Raw genomic sequence first — 12,055 nt, forward strand, 5'->3', positions numbered from 1 at the left:
ATGCTCCGTGTTCTATGTGCAGTTCTCAGAACCATTGCTAGGGTTCTATAGGGGAGAAGAATACTTCTCAGGGTTCTTTTGAGACCCGAAAAGTTGTCTTTATAATATCCCAATTTACATCTATTTATGTACATCGGGGCATAAAATAATTGTTTGATTTGATCCGTGTGTGTACAATGATCTTAGTAGTAATCTGGTCTATATTGCTCTGGGAAACAGCCCAGTATGTGTAACACACTTGTGTCCTGATGAGAATAAGTTTTTAAAAAGTGTTTTTAAACGCTGAGTTTAAAGTTTAAAATGATTTTTTGAAAGTGATTGCCCTTTTATCACCCTGTTTGTATTAACTTTTTAAATAGTTTATAGTTTATCACCTTATCTGTTCAATCAGGGGTTCTCAATCCCGAAGGGGGACACATTTTTACTTGTTCCTGATTTTAAGATTATCAACTGATAATCGAGCTTGGATGATTTGAATCAGGTGTGTAGTGCGAGAGCAAAAACAGAAATGTGTCCCCCTTATGGATACCCAGGACCAGGTTTGAGAACCACTGTATTCGCTAGCTAGGTGACTCTACTTTGTTATTGAACACAGCCAGAGAATTCTACTGTAGAACACTAGAAATTCTAAAACATGGCCAGAGAATTCTACTGAAGAACACTAGAAGTTCTAGAACATGACCAGTGGTTCTATGTAAAACGTGCTGAAGAGTCCCATTGACTTTGTGTCCATGTATCAGATAAGATCTAAATGAAACATAAAGACCGAGCCAGAAGGTTGCTCTTGGCTCACTATAACACTGTTAGCCAGTTTCCTACCCGGGAAACTCAGCCTGGGGGTTATTCAGTTTAGCCTCGAGGGCAGCTTCGCATTTCTCTCCACACACTGTAGACCGTGTGGCAACCCTTCTCCCTTTCCTCCCCTCTGGCCTTCTTTAAGGCTGTCGACTGCCATCCTGTCTTACATACATCCCTCCACCCTTCTCTCCCTCCACCCTTCTCTCCCTCCACCCTTCTCTCCCTCCATCCTTCTCTCCCTCCACCCTTCTCTCCCTCCACCCTTCTCTCCCTCCATCCTTCTCTCCCTCCATCCTTCTCTCCCTCCATCCTTCTCTCCCTCCATCCCTCCACCCTTCTCTCTCTCCCTCCATCAATTCCTCTACCCTTCTCACCCTTCATCCTTCTCTCCCTCCATCCTTTTCTCCCTCCATCCCTCCACCCTTCTCTCCCTCCATCCTTCTCTCCCTCCATCCTTCTCTCCCTCCATCCTTCTCTCCCTCCCTCCATTCCTCCACCCTTCTCACCCTCCATCCTTCTCTCCCTCCATCCTTCTCTCCCTCATCCCTCTACCCTTCTCTCCCTCCATCCTTCTCTCCCTCCCTCCATTCCTCTACCCTTCTCACCCTTCATCCTTCTCACCCTCCATCCTTCTCTCCCTCCATCCCTCCACCCTTCTCTCCATCCCTCTACCCTTCTCTCCCTTCATCCCTCCACCCCTCATCCCTCCATCCTTCTCTCCCTCCATCCCTCTACCCTTCTCTCCATTCATCCTTCTCTCCCTCCATCCCTCCACCCTTCTCTCCATCCCTCTACCCTTCTCTCCCTTCATCCCTCCACCCCTCATCCCTCCACCCTTCTCCCCCTTTAAGAGTATCTCTCTGAGCCCCAAGCCACTTAAGAGAGAGTTAGAGAGGGATACTGTAGGATTCATCCCAAATGACACCCTTCTCCCTATACAGTGCACTACTTTTGACCAGGGTCCATATGGCCATAGTCTAAAGTAGTGCACTACACAGGGAATAGGGTGCCAGCTCTGGTCTAAAGTAGTGCACTATATAGGGAATAGGGTGCCATTTGGGGCTCAGAGTTTGTTGACACTGAATGTAGAAATGAGTGATTGTGAAAGAGAATAATACTCCATCCGGATGTACTCATGTTTATTATCTGGAGAAATAATAGCAACTGTATCACTGTCATTTCAATAAATACACACGTTTGGCTAAAATATCGGCCTTGTCTTGGTTGGTTGGTTGATTGGTTGATGATTGGTTGTTTGATTTGATTTATGGTTGATTTATTGATTGATGGTTGGTTGATTGATTTGATGATTGATTGATTGATTGTCGATTGATTGATGATGGATGGATGAATGGATGGTTGGTTGGTTGATTGATGGATGGTTGGTTGATTGATGGTTGGTGGATGGATGGATGGATGGTTGGTTGAATGATTGATTGATGGTTGGTTGGTTGGTGATTGGATGGATGGATGGTTGATTGATGATTGGTTAGTTGGTTGGTTGGTTGGTTGGTTGGTTGGTTGGTTGGTTGGTGATTGGTTAGTTGGTTGGTTGGTTGGTGATTGGTTAGTTGGTTGGTTGGATGGATGGATGGATGGTTGATTGATTGATGGTTGGTTGGTTGGTGATTGGTGATTGGTTGGTTGATGGTAGATGGTTGTTTTTGTTTTTTTGATAATTAATATATGAAGCAGTTCCAGATGTCGACAACATTAATATATGAAGCAGCTCCAGATGTAGACAACATTAATATATGAAGCAGCTCCAGATGTCGACAACATTAATGTAAAGATAGAGGATAAAACAAAGGCTGAATTTATTTCTGGTTTTATGGTTCTGTGTTCTTTCCTGGAAACCACAATCTTTTCAAGAAGCAGTGCCAGTAGATTGTGAAACCGTGTAACATTTCCAGCAAACGACTAGATTAAGTAATATTTTATAAGGGTAGCAGTTCTTGCGCAATATTGTTTGGTGTGTAAAACTAACCATTTTATAATGTGTAGTACTGTACCCGTCCCAAATGGAAGCCTATCCCTTATGTAGTGCACTACGTTTCACCATGTGGATCCCGGTAGTGCACTTCAAAATTAGTGCCGAAACAGGTTGCCATTTGGGACGCTGACGGCGTGTGCGTGTAATATTGCGTTCAGCCCGATTATATTGAGGAAGTTCCACATGTGACAATACAAGGAGGGTAGTCGGGGGTTATGTTGAAAATCTGGAGCAACTTTGCAAAAACAAGTCGTCACAAAGTTGCGTCATGACATTTGTTCATGTAATGTAAAACAACAAGTATCGACCGACTGGAAGGTGTAGCGAGAGTAGAGAATTCCCGGTACAATTCCATGATCATGTCATAGTTCAGTAACACGTCAGACCAAGGGGTCTGGACTTTTATGCCACGCGAGGTAGAGCACCTATTATCCACCGTGTGTGTCAGTCCCATCTTTCCTTACGTCGATCGGCAGGAATGAAACTCACTCAATCTCTAACACACACACACACACACTACTACTTACTATATGTAGCCTTGGTAACTGACTGTTTAAATGTAAAATTTCACCCAAAAACTATCTTTTGGTCTTTGTGTCATTAGTCCATTATATGTTATAGTCGTCGTCGCCCCCACCCCTTGATATCAGCAATCAAGTTAAGATATATAACTTAAGATATATAACTTTCAAAATATAGAAATACAGATGATGCTGACTTTGGTATCATATGATGCTTCAATACATCATACTGTCAAAAATGTCTATTTTTAAAGTTGTATATCTTGAAAACTTGATTGCTGACATAATCAAATCAAACACAATAAAATACCAATACGAGGCTATATACAGGGGGCACCGGTACAGAGTCAAGGTGGAGGCTATATACAGGGGGTACCAGTACAAAGTCAATGTGGAGGCTATATACAGGGGGTACCGGTACAGAGTCAATGTGGAGGCTATATACAGGGGGTACCGGTCCAGAGTCAATGTGGAGGCTATATACAGGGGGTACCGGTACAGAGTCAGTGTGGAGGCTATATACAGGGGGTACCAGTACAGAGTCAATGTGGAGGCTATATACAGGGGACACCGGTACAGAGTCAATGTGGAGGCTATATACAGGTGGTACAGAGTCAATGTGGAGGCTATATACAGGGGGTACCGGTACAGAGTCAGTGTGGAGGCTATATACAGGGGGTACCAGTACAGAGTCAGTGTGGAGGCTATATACAGGGGGTACCAGTACAGAGTCAATGTGGAGGCTATATACAGGGGACACCGGTACAGAGTCAATGTGGAGGCTATATACAGGTGGTACAGAGTCAATGTGGAGGCTATATACAGGGGGTACCGGTACAGAGTCAATGTGGAGGCTATATACAGGGGGTACCGGTACAGAGTCAATGTGGAGGCTATATACAGGGGACACCGGTACAGAGTCAATGTGGAGGCTATATACAGGTGGTACAGAGTCAATGTGGAGGCTATATACAGGGGGTACCGGTACAGAGTCAATGTGGAGGCTATATACAGGGGGCACCGGTACAGAGTCAGTGTGGAGGCTATATACAGGGGGCACCGGTACAGAGTCAGTGTGGAGGCTATATACAGGGGGCACCAGTACAGAGTCAATGTGGAGGCTATATACAGGGGGTACCAGTACAGAGTCAATGTGGAGGCTATATACAGGGGGTACCGATACAGAGTCAATGTGGAGGCTATATACAGGGGGTACCAGTATAGAGTCAATGTGGAGGCTATATACAGGGGGTAACGATACAGAGTCAATGTGGAGGCTATATACAGGGGGTACCAGTACAGAGTCAATGTGGAGGCTATATACAGGGGGTACCGATACAGAGTCAATGTGGAGGCTATATACAGGGGGTACCAGTACAGAGTCAATGTGGAGGCTATATACAGGGGGTACCAGTACAGAGTCAATGTGGAGGCTATATACAGGGGGTACCGGTACAGAGTCAGTGTGGAGGCTATATTCAGGGCGTACTGGTACAGAGTCAGTGTGGAGGCTATATACAGAGGGCACCGGTACAGAGTCAATGTGGAGGCTATATACAGGGGGTACCGGTACAGAGTCAATGTGGAGGCTATATACAGGGGGTAGCAGTACAGAGTCAATGTGGAGGCTATATACAGAGGGTACCAGTACAGAGTCAATGTGGAGGCTGTATACAGGGGGTACCGGTACAGAGTCAATGTGGAGGCTATATACAGGGGGTACCGGTACAGAGTCAATGTGGAGGCTATATACAGGGGGTACCGGTACAGAGTCAGTGTGGAGGCTATATTCAGGGCGTACTGGTACAGAGTCAGTGTGGAGGCTATATACAGAGGGCACCGGTACAGAGTCAATGTGGAGGCTATATACAGGGGGTACCGGTACAGAGTCAGTGTGGAGGCTATATACAGGGGGTACCGGTACAGAGTCAATGTGGAGGCTATATACAGGGGGTACCGGTACAGAGTCAGTGTGGAGGCTATATACAGGGGGTACCGGTACAGAGTCAGTGTGGAGGCTATATACAGGGGGTACCGGTACCGAGTCAATGTTCGGGGGTACAGGGGGTACCGGTACAGAGTCAGTGTGGAGGCTATATACAGGGGGTACCGGTACCGAGTCAGTGTTCGGGGGTACAGGGGGTACCGGTACAGAGTCAGTGTTTGGGGGTACAGGTTAGGTGAGGTAATCATGTAGGTGGGGGCGAAGTGACTATGCATAGGTAACAAACAAACAGCGAGTAGCAGCAGTGTACAAGAGACTAATGACACAAATACCAAAAGAATTGGGTGTAAGTTTCCTTTCAACAGCCCTACAAGCTGCACATGTAAACACAAGTCAGCACAGAGACTGGGGATTGAAGTGCTGCTCTTTGAAACAGACACACACACACACACAACCACCCATCACTCTGTGTTTCAGCAGCTTAAGTAGGAGCAGTGCAAAGCTTTTTATCCCTCTCTCATTCCTCTCCTCTCTATCCCCCTCTCATTCCTCTCCTCTCTATCCCCCTCTCATTCATCTCCTCTCTATCCCCCTCTCATTCCTCTCCTCTCTATCCCTTTCTCTCATTCCACTCGTCTTTATCCCCCTCTCCTCTCTATCCCCCTCTCATTCCTCTCCTCTCTATCCCCCTCTCATTCCTCTCCTCTCTATCCCCCTCTCATTCCTCTCCTCTCTATCCCCCTCTCATTCCTCTCCTCTCTATCCCCCTCTCATTCCTCTCCTCTCTATCCCTTTCTCTCATTCCACTCGTCTTTATCCCCCCCTCTCCTCTCTATCCCCCTCTCATTCCTCTCCTCTCTATCCCCCTCTCATTCCTCTCCTCTCTATCCCCCTCTCTCATTCCTCTCCTCTCTATCCCTTTCTCTCATTCCTCTCCTCTCTATCCCCCTCTCTCATTCCTCTCCTCTCTATCCCCCTCTCTCATTCCTCTCCTCTATCCCTTTCTCTCATTCCACTCGTCTTTATCCCCCTCTCCTCTCTATCCCCCTCTCTCATTCCTCTCCTCTATCCCTTTCTCTCATTCCTCTCCTCTCTATCCCCCTCTCATTCCTCTCCTCTCTATCCCCCTCTCATTCCTCTCCTCTCTATCCCCCTCTCATTCCTCTCCTCTCTATCCCCCTCTCATTCCTCTCCTCTCTATCCCTTTCTCTCATTCCACTCGTCTTTATCCCCCTCTCCTCTCTATCCCCCTCTCATTCCTCTCCTCTCTATCCCCCTCTCATTCCTCTCCTCTCTATCCCCCTCTCTCATTCCTCTCCTCTCTATCCCTTTCTCTCATTCCTCTCCTCTCTATCCCCCTCTCTCATTCCTCTCCTCTCTATCCCCCTCTCTCATTCCTCTCCTCTATCCCTTTCTCTCATTCCACTCGTCTTTATCCCCCTCTCCTCTCTATCCCCCTCTCTCATTCCTCTCCTCTATCCCTTTCTCTCATTCCTCTCCTCTCTATCCCCCTCTCTCATTCCTCTTCTCTCTATCCCCCTCTCTCATTCCTCTCCTCTATCCCTTTCTCTCATTCCTCTCCTCTCTATCCCTTTCTCTCATTCCTCTCCTCTCTATCCCTTTCTCTCATTCCTCTCCTCTCTATCCCTTTCTCTCATTCCTCTCCTCTCTATCCCTTTCTCTCATTCCTCTTCTCTCTATCCCCCTCTCATTCCTCTCCTCTCTATCCCCCTCTCATTCCTCTCCTCTCTATCCCTCTCTCATTCCTCTCCTCTCTATCCCCCTCTCATTCCTCTCCTCTCTATCCCTTTCTCTCATTCCTCTCCTCTCTATCCCTTTCTCTCATTCCTCTCCTCTCTATCCCTTTCTCTCATTCCTCTCCTCTCTATCCCTTTCTCTCATTCCTCTCCTCTCTATCCCCCTCTCATTCATCTTCTCTCTATCCCCCTCTCATTCCTCTCCTCTCTATCCCTTTCTCTCATTCCACTCGTCTTTATCCCCCTCTCCTCTCTATCCCCCTCTCATTCATCTCCTCTCTATCCCTTTCTTTCATTCCTCTCCTCTCTATCCCCCTCTCATTCCTCTCCTCTCTATCCCCCTCTCATTCCTCTCCTCTCTACCCCCTCGCATTCCTCTCCTCTCTATCCCCCTCTCATTCCTCTCCTCTTTATCCCCCTCTCATTCCTCTCCTCTCTACCCCCTCGCATTCCTCTCCTCTCTATCCCCCTCTCATTCCTCTCCTCTTTATCCCCCTCTCATTCCTCTCCTCTCCATCCCCCTCTCATTCCTCTCCTCTCTATCCCCCTCTCATTCCTCTCCTCTCTATCCCCCTCTCATTCCTCTCCTCTCCATCCCCCTCTCATTCCTCTCCTCTCTATCCCCCACTCATTCCTCTCCTCTCTATCCCCCTCTCATTCCTCTCCTCTCTATCCCCCTCTCATTCCTCTCCTCTCCATCCCCCTCTCATTCCTCTCCTCTCTATCCCCCTCTCATTCCTCTCCTCTCTATCCCTTTCTCTCATTCCTCTCCTCTCTATCTCTTTCTCTCATTCCTCTCCTCTCTATCCCTTTCTCTCATTCATCTCCTCTCTATCCCCCTCTCATTCCTCTCCTCTCTATCCCTTTCTCTCATTCCTCTCCTCTCTATCCCTTTCTCTCATTCCTCTCCTCTCTATCCCTTCTCTCATTCATCTCCTCTATCCCTTTCTCTCATTCCTCTCCTCTCTATCCCCCTCTCATTCCTCTCCTCTCTATCCCTTTCTCTCATTCCTCTCCTCTCTATCCCCCTCTCTCATTCCTCTCCTCTCTATCCCCCCTCGCATTCCTCTCCTCTCTATCCCCCTCTCATTCCTCTCCTCTTTATCCCCCTCTCATTCCTCTCCTCTCCATCCCCCTCTCATTCCTCTCCTCTCTACCCCCCTCGCATTCCTCTCCTCTCTATCCCCCTCTCATTCCACTCATCTTTATCCCTCTCTCCTCTCTATCCCTTTCTCTCATTCCTCTCCTCTCTCCATTCCTCTCCTCTCTATCCCCCTCTCATTCCTCTCCTCTCTATCCCCCTCTCATTCCTCTCCTCTCTATCCCCCTCTCATTCCTCTCCTCTTTATCCCCCTCTCATTCCTCTCCTCTCCATCCCCCTCTCATTCCTCTCCTCTCTATCCCCCTCTCAGTCCTCTCCTCTCTATCCCCCTCTCATTCCTCTCCTCTCTATCCCCCTCATTCCTCTCCTCTCCATCCACCTCTCATTCCTCTCCTCTCCATCCCCCTCTCATTCCTCTCCTCTCTATCCCCTCTCATTCCTCTCCTCTCTATCCCCCTCTCATTCCTCTCCTCTCTATCCCCCTCTCATTCCTCTCCTCTCCATCCCCCTCTCATTCCTCTCCTCTCTATCCCCTCTCATTCCTCTCCTCTCTATCCCCCTCTCATTCCTCTCCTCTCTATCCCCCTCTCATTCCTCTCCTCTCTATCCCCCTCTCATTCCTCTCCTCTCTATCCCCCTCTCATTCCTCTCCTCTCTATCCCCCTCTCATTCCTCTCCTCTCTATCCCCCTCTCATTCCTCTCCTCTCTATCCCCCTCTCATTCCTCTCCTCTCTATCCCCCTCTCATTCCTCTCCTCTCTATCCCCCTCTCCATTCCTCTCCTCTCCATCCCCCTCTCATTCCTCTCCTCTCTATCCCCCTCTCATTCCTCTCCTCTCCATCCCCCTCTCATTCCTCTCCTCTCCATCCCCCTCTCATTCCTCTCCTCTCTATCCCCCTCTCATTCCTCTCCTCTCTATCCCCCTCTCATTCCTCTCCTCTCTATCCCCCTCTCATTCCTCTCCTCTCTATCCCCCTCTCATTCCTCTCCTCTCTATCCCCCTCTCATTCCTCTCCTCTCTATCCACCTCTCATTCCTCTCCTCTCTATCCACCTCTCATTCCTCTCCTCTCTATCCCCCTCTCATTCCTCTCCTCTCTATCCCCCTCTCATTCCTCTCCTCTCTATCCCCCTCTCATTCCTCTCCTCTCCATCCCCCTCTCATTCCTCTCCTCTCTATCCCCCTCTCATTCCTCTCCTCTCCATCCCCCTCTCATTCCTCTCCTCTCTATCCCCCTCTCATTCCTCTCCTCTCTATCCCCCTCTCATTCCTCTCCTCTCCATCCCCCTCTCATTCCTCTCCTCTCTATCCCCCTCTCATTCCTCTCCTCTCTATCCCCCTCTCATTCCTCTCCTCTCTATCCCCCTCTCATTCCTCTCCTCTCTATCCCCCTCTCATTCCTCTCCTCTCCATCCCCCTCTCATTCCTCTCCTCTCTATCCCCCTCTCATTCCTCTCCTCTCTATCCCCCTCTCATTCCTCTCCTCTCTATCCCCCTCTCATTCCTCTCCTCTCTATCCCCCTCTCATTCCTCTCCTCTCTATCCACCTCTCATTCCTCTCCCTCTCTATCCACCTCTCATTCCTCTCCTCTCTATCCCCCTCTCATTCCTCTCCTCTCTATCCCCCTCTCATCCCTCTCCTCTCTATCCCCCTCTCATTCCTCTCCTCTCTATCCCCCTCTCATTCCTCTCCTCTCTATCCACCTCTCATTCCTCTCCTCTCTATCCACCTCTCATTCCTCTCCTCTCTATCCCCCTCTCATTCCTCTCCTCTCTATCCCCTCTCATTCCTCTCCTCTCTATCCCCCTCTCATTCCTCTCCTCTCTATCCCCCTCTCATTCCTCTCCTCTCCATCCCCTCTCATTCCTCTCCTCTCCATCCCCCTCTCATTCCTCTCCTCTCTATCCCCCTCTCATTCCTCTCCTCTCCATCCCCCTCTCATTCCTCTCCTCTCCATCCCCCTCTCATTCCTCTCCTCTCTATCCCCCTCTCATTCCTCTCCTCTCTATCCCCCTCTCATTCCTCTCCTCTCTATCCCCCTCTCATTCCTCTCCTCTCTATCCCCCTCTCATTCCTCTCCTCTCTATCCCCCTCTCATTCCTCTCCTCTCTATCCCCCCTCTCATTCCTCTCCTCTCTATCCCCCTCTCATTCCTCTCCTCTCTATCCCCCTCTCATTCCTCTCCTCTCTATCCCCCTCTCATTCCTCTCCTCTCCATCCCCCTCTCATTCCTCTCCTCTCCATCCCCCTCTCATTCCTCTCCTCTCTATCCCCCTCTCATTCCTCTCCTCTCTATCCCCCTCTCATTCCTCTCCTCTCTATCCCCCTCTCATTCCTCTCCTCTCTATCCCCCTCTCATTCCTCTCCTCTCTATCCCCCTCTCATTCCTCTCCCTCTCTATCCCCCTCTCATTCCTCTCCTCTCTATCCCCCTCTCATTCCTCTCCTCTCTATCCCCCTCTCAATCTCATTCCTCTCCTCTCTATCCCCCTCTCATTCCTCTCCTCTCTATCCCCCTCTCATTCCTCTCCTCTCTATCCCCCTCTCATTCCTCTCCTCTCTATCCCCCTCTCATTCCTCTCCTCTCCATCCCCCTCTCATTCCTCTCCTCTCTCCCCCTCTCATTCCTCCCCCCCCCTCTCATTCCTCTCCTCTCTATCCCCCTCTCATTCCTCTCCTCTCCATCCCCCTCTCATTCCTCTCCTCTCTATCCCCCTCTCATTCCTCTCCTCTCTATCCCCCTCTCATTCCTCTCCTCTCTATCCCCCTCTCATTCCTCTCCTCTCCATCCCCCCCTCTCATTCCTCTCCTCTCTATCCCCCTCTCATTCCTCTCCTCTCTATCCCCCTCTCATTCCTCTCCTCTCCATCCCCCTCTCATTCCTCTCCTCTCTATCCCCCTCTCATTCCTCTCCTCTCTATCCCCCTCTCATTCCTCTCCTCTCTATCCCCCTCTCATTCCTCTCCCTCTCTATCCCCCTCTCATTCCTCTCCTCTCTATCCCCCTCTCATTCCTCTCCTCTCTATCCCCCTCTCATTCCTCTCCTCTCCATCCCCCTCTCATTCCTCTCCTCTCTATCCCCCTCTCATTCCTCTCCTCTCTATCCCCCTCTCATTCCTCTCCTCTCTATCCCCCTCTCATTCCTCTCCTCTCTATCCCCCTCTCATTCCTCTCCCTCTCTATCCCCCTCTCATTCCTCTCCTCTCTATCCCCCTCTCATTCCTCTCCTCTCTCCATTCATCCTCTCATTCCTCTCCTCTCTCCATTCATCCTCTCATTCCTCTCCTCTCTATCCCCCTCTCATTCCTCTCCTCTCTATCCCCCTCTCATTCCTCTCCTCTCTATCCCCCTCTCATTCCTCTCCTCTCTATCCCCCTCTCATTCCTCTCCTCTCTATCCCCCTCTCATTCCTCTCCTCTCTATCCCCCTCTCATTCCTCTCCTCTCTATCCCTCTCTCATTCCTCTCCTCTCTATCCCCCTCTCATTCCTCTCCTCTCTATCCCCCTCTCATTCCTCTCCTCTCTATCCCCCTCTCATTCCTCTCCTCTCTATCCCCCTCTCATTCCTCTCCTCTCCATCCCCCTCTCATTCCTCTCCTCTCTATCCCCCTCTCATTCCTCTCCTCTCTATCCCCCTCTCATTCCTCTCCTCTCTATCACCCTCTCATTCCTCTCCTCTCTATCCCCCTCTCATTCCTCTCCTCTCTATCCCCCTCTCATTCCTCTCCTCTCTATCCCCCTCTCATTCCTCTCCTCTCTCCATTCATCCTCTCATTCCTCTCCTCTCTCCATTCATCCTCTCATTCCTCTCCTCTCTCCATTCATCCTCTCATTCCTCTCCTCTCTATCCCCCTCTCTATCCCCCTCTCATTCCTCTCCTCTCTATCCCCCTCTCATTCCTCTCCTCTCTATCCCCCTCTCATTCCTCTCCTCTCTAT

The sequence above is a fragment of the Oncorhynchus masou genome, chromosome 23, assembly GCF_036934945.1.
Source record: "Oncorhynchus masou masou isolate Uvic2021 chromosome 23, UVic_Omas_1.1, whole genome shotgun sequence".
Classification (NCBI taxonomy): domain Eukaryota; kingdom Metazoa; phylum Chordata; class Actinopteri; order Salmoniformes; family Salmonidae; genus Oncorhynchus; species Oncorhynchus masou.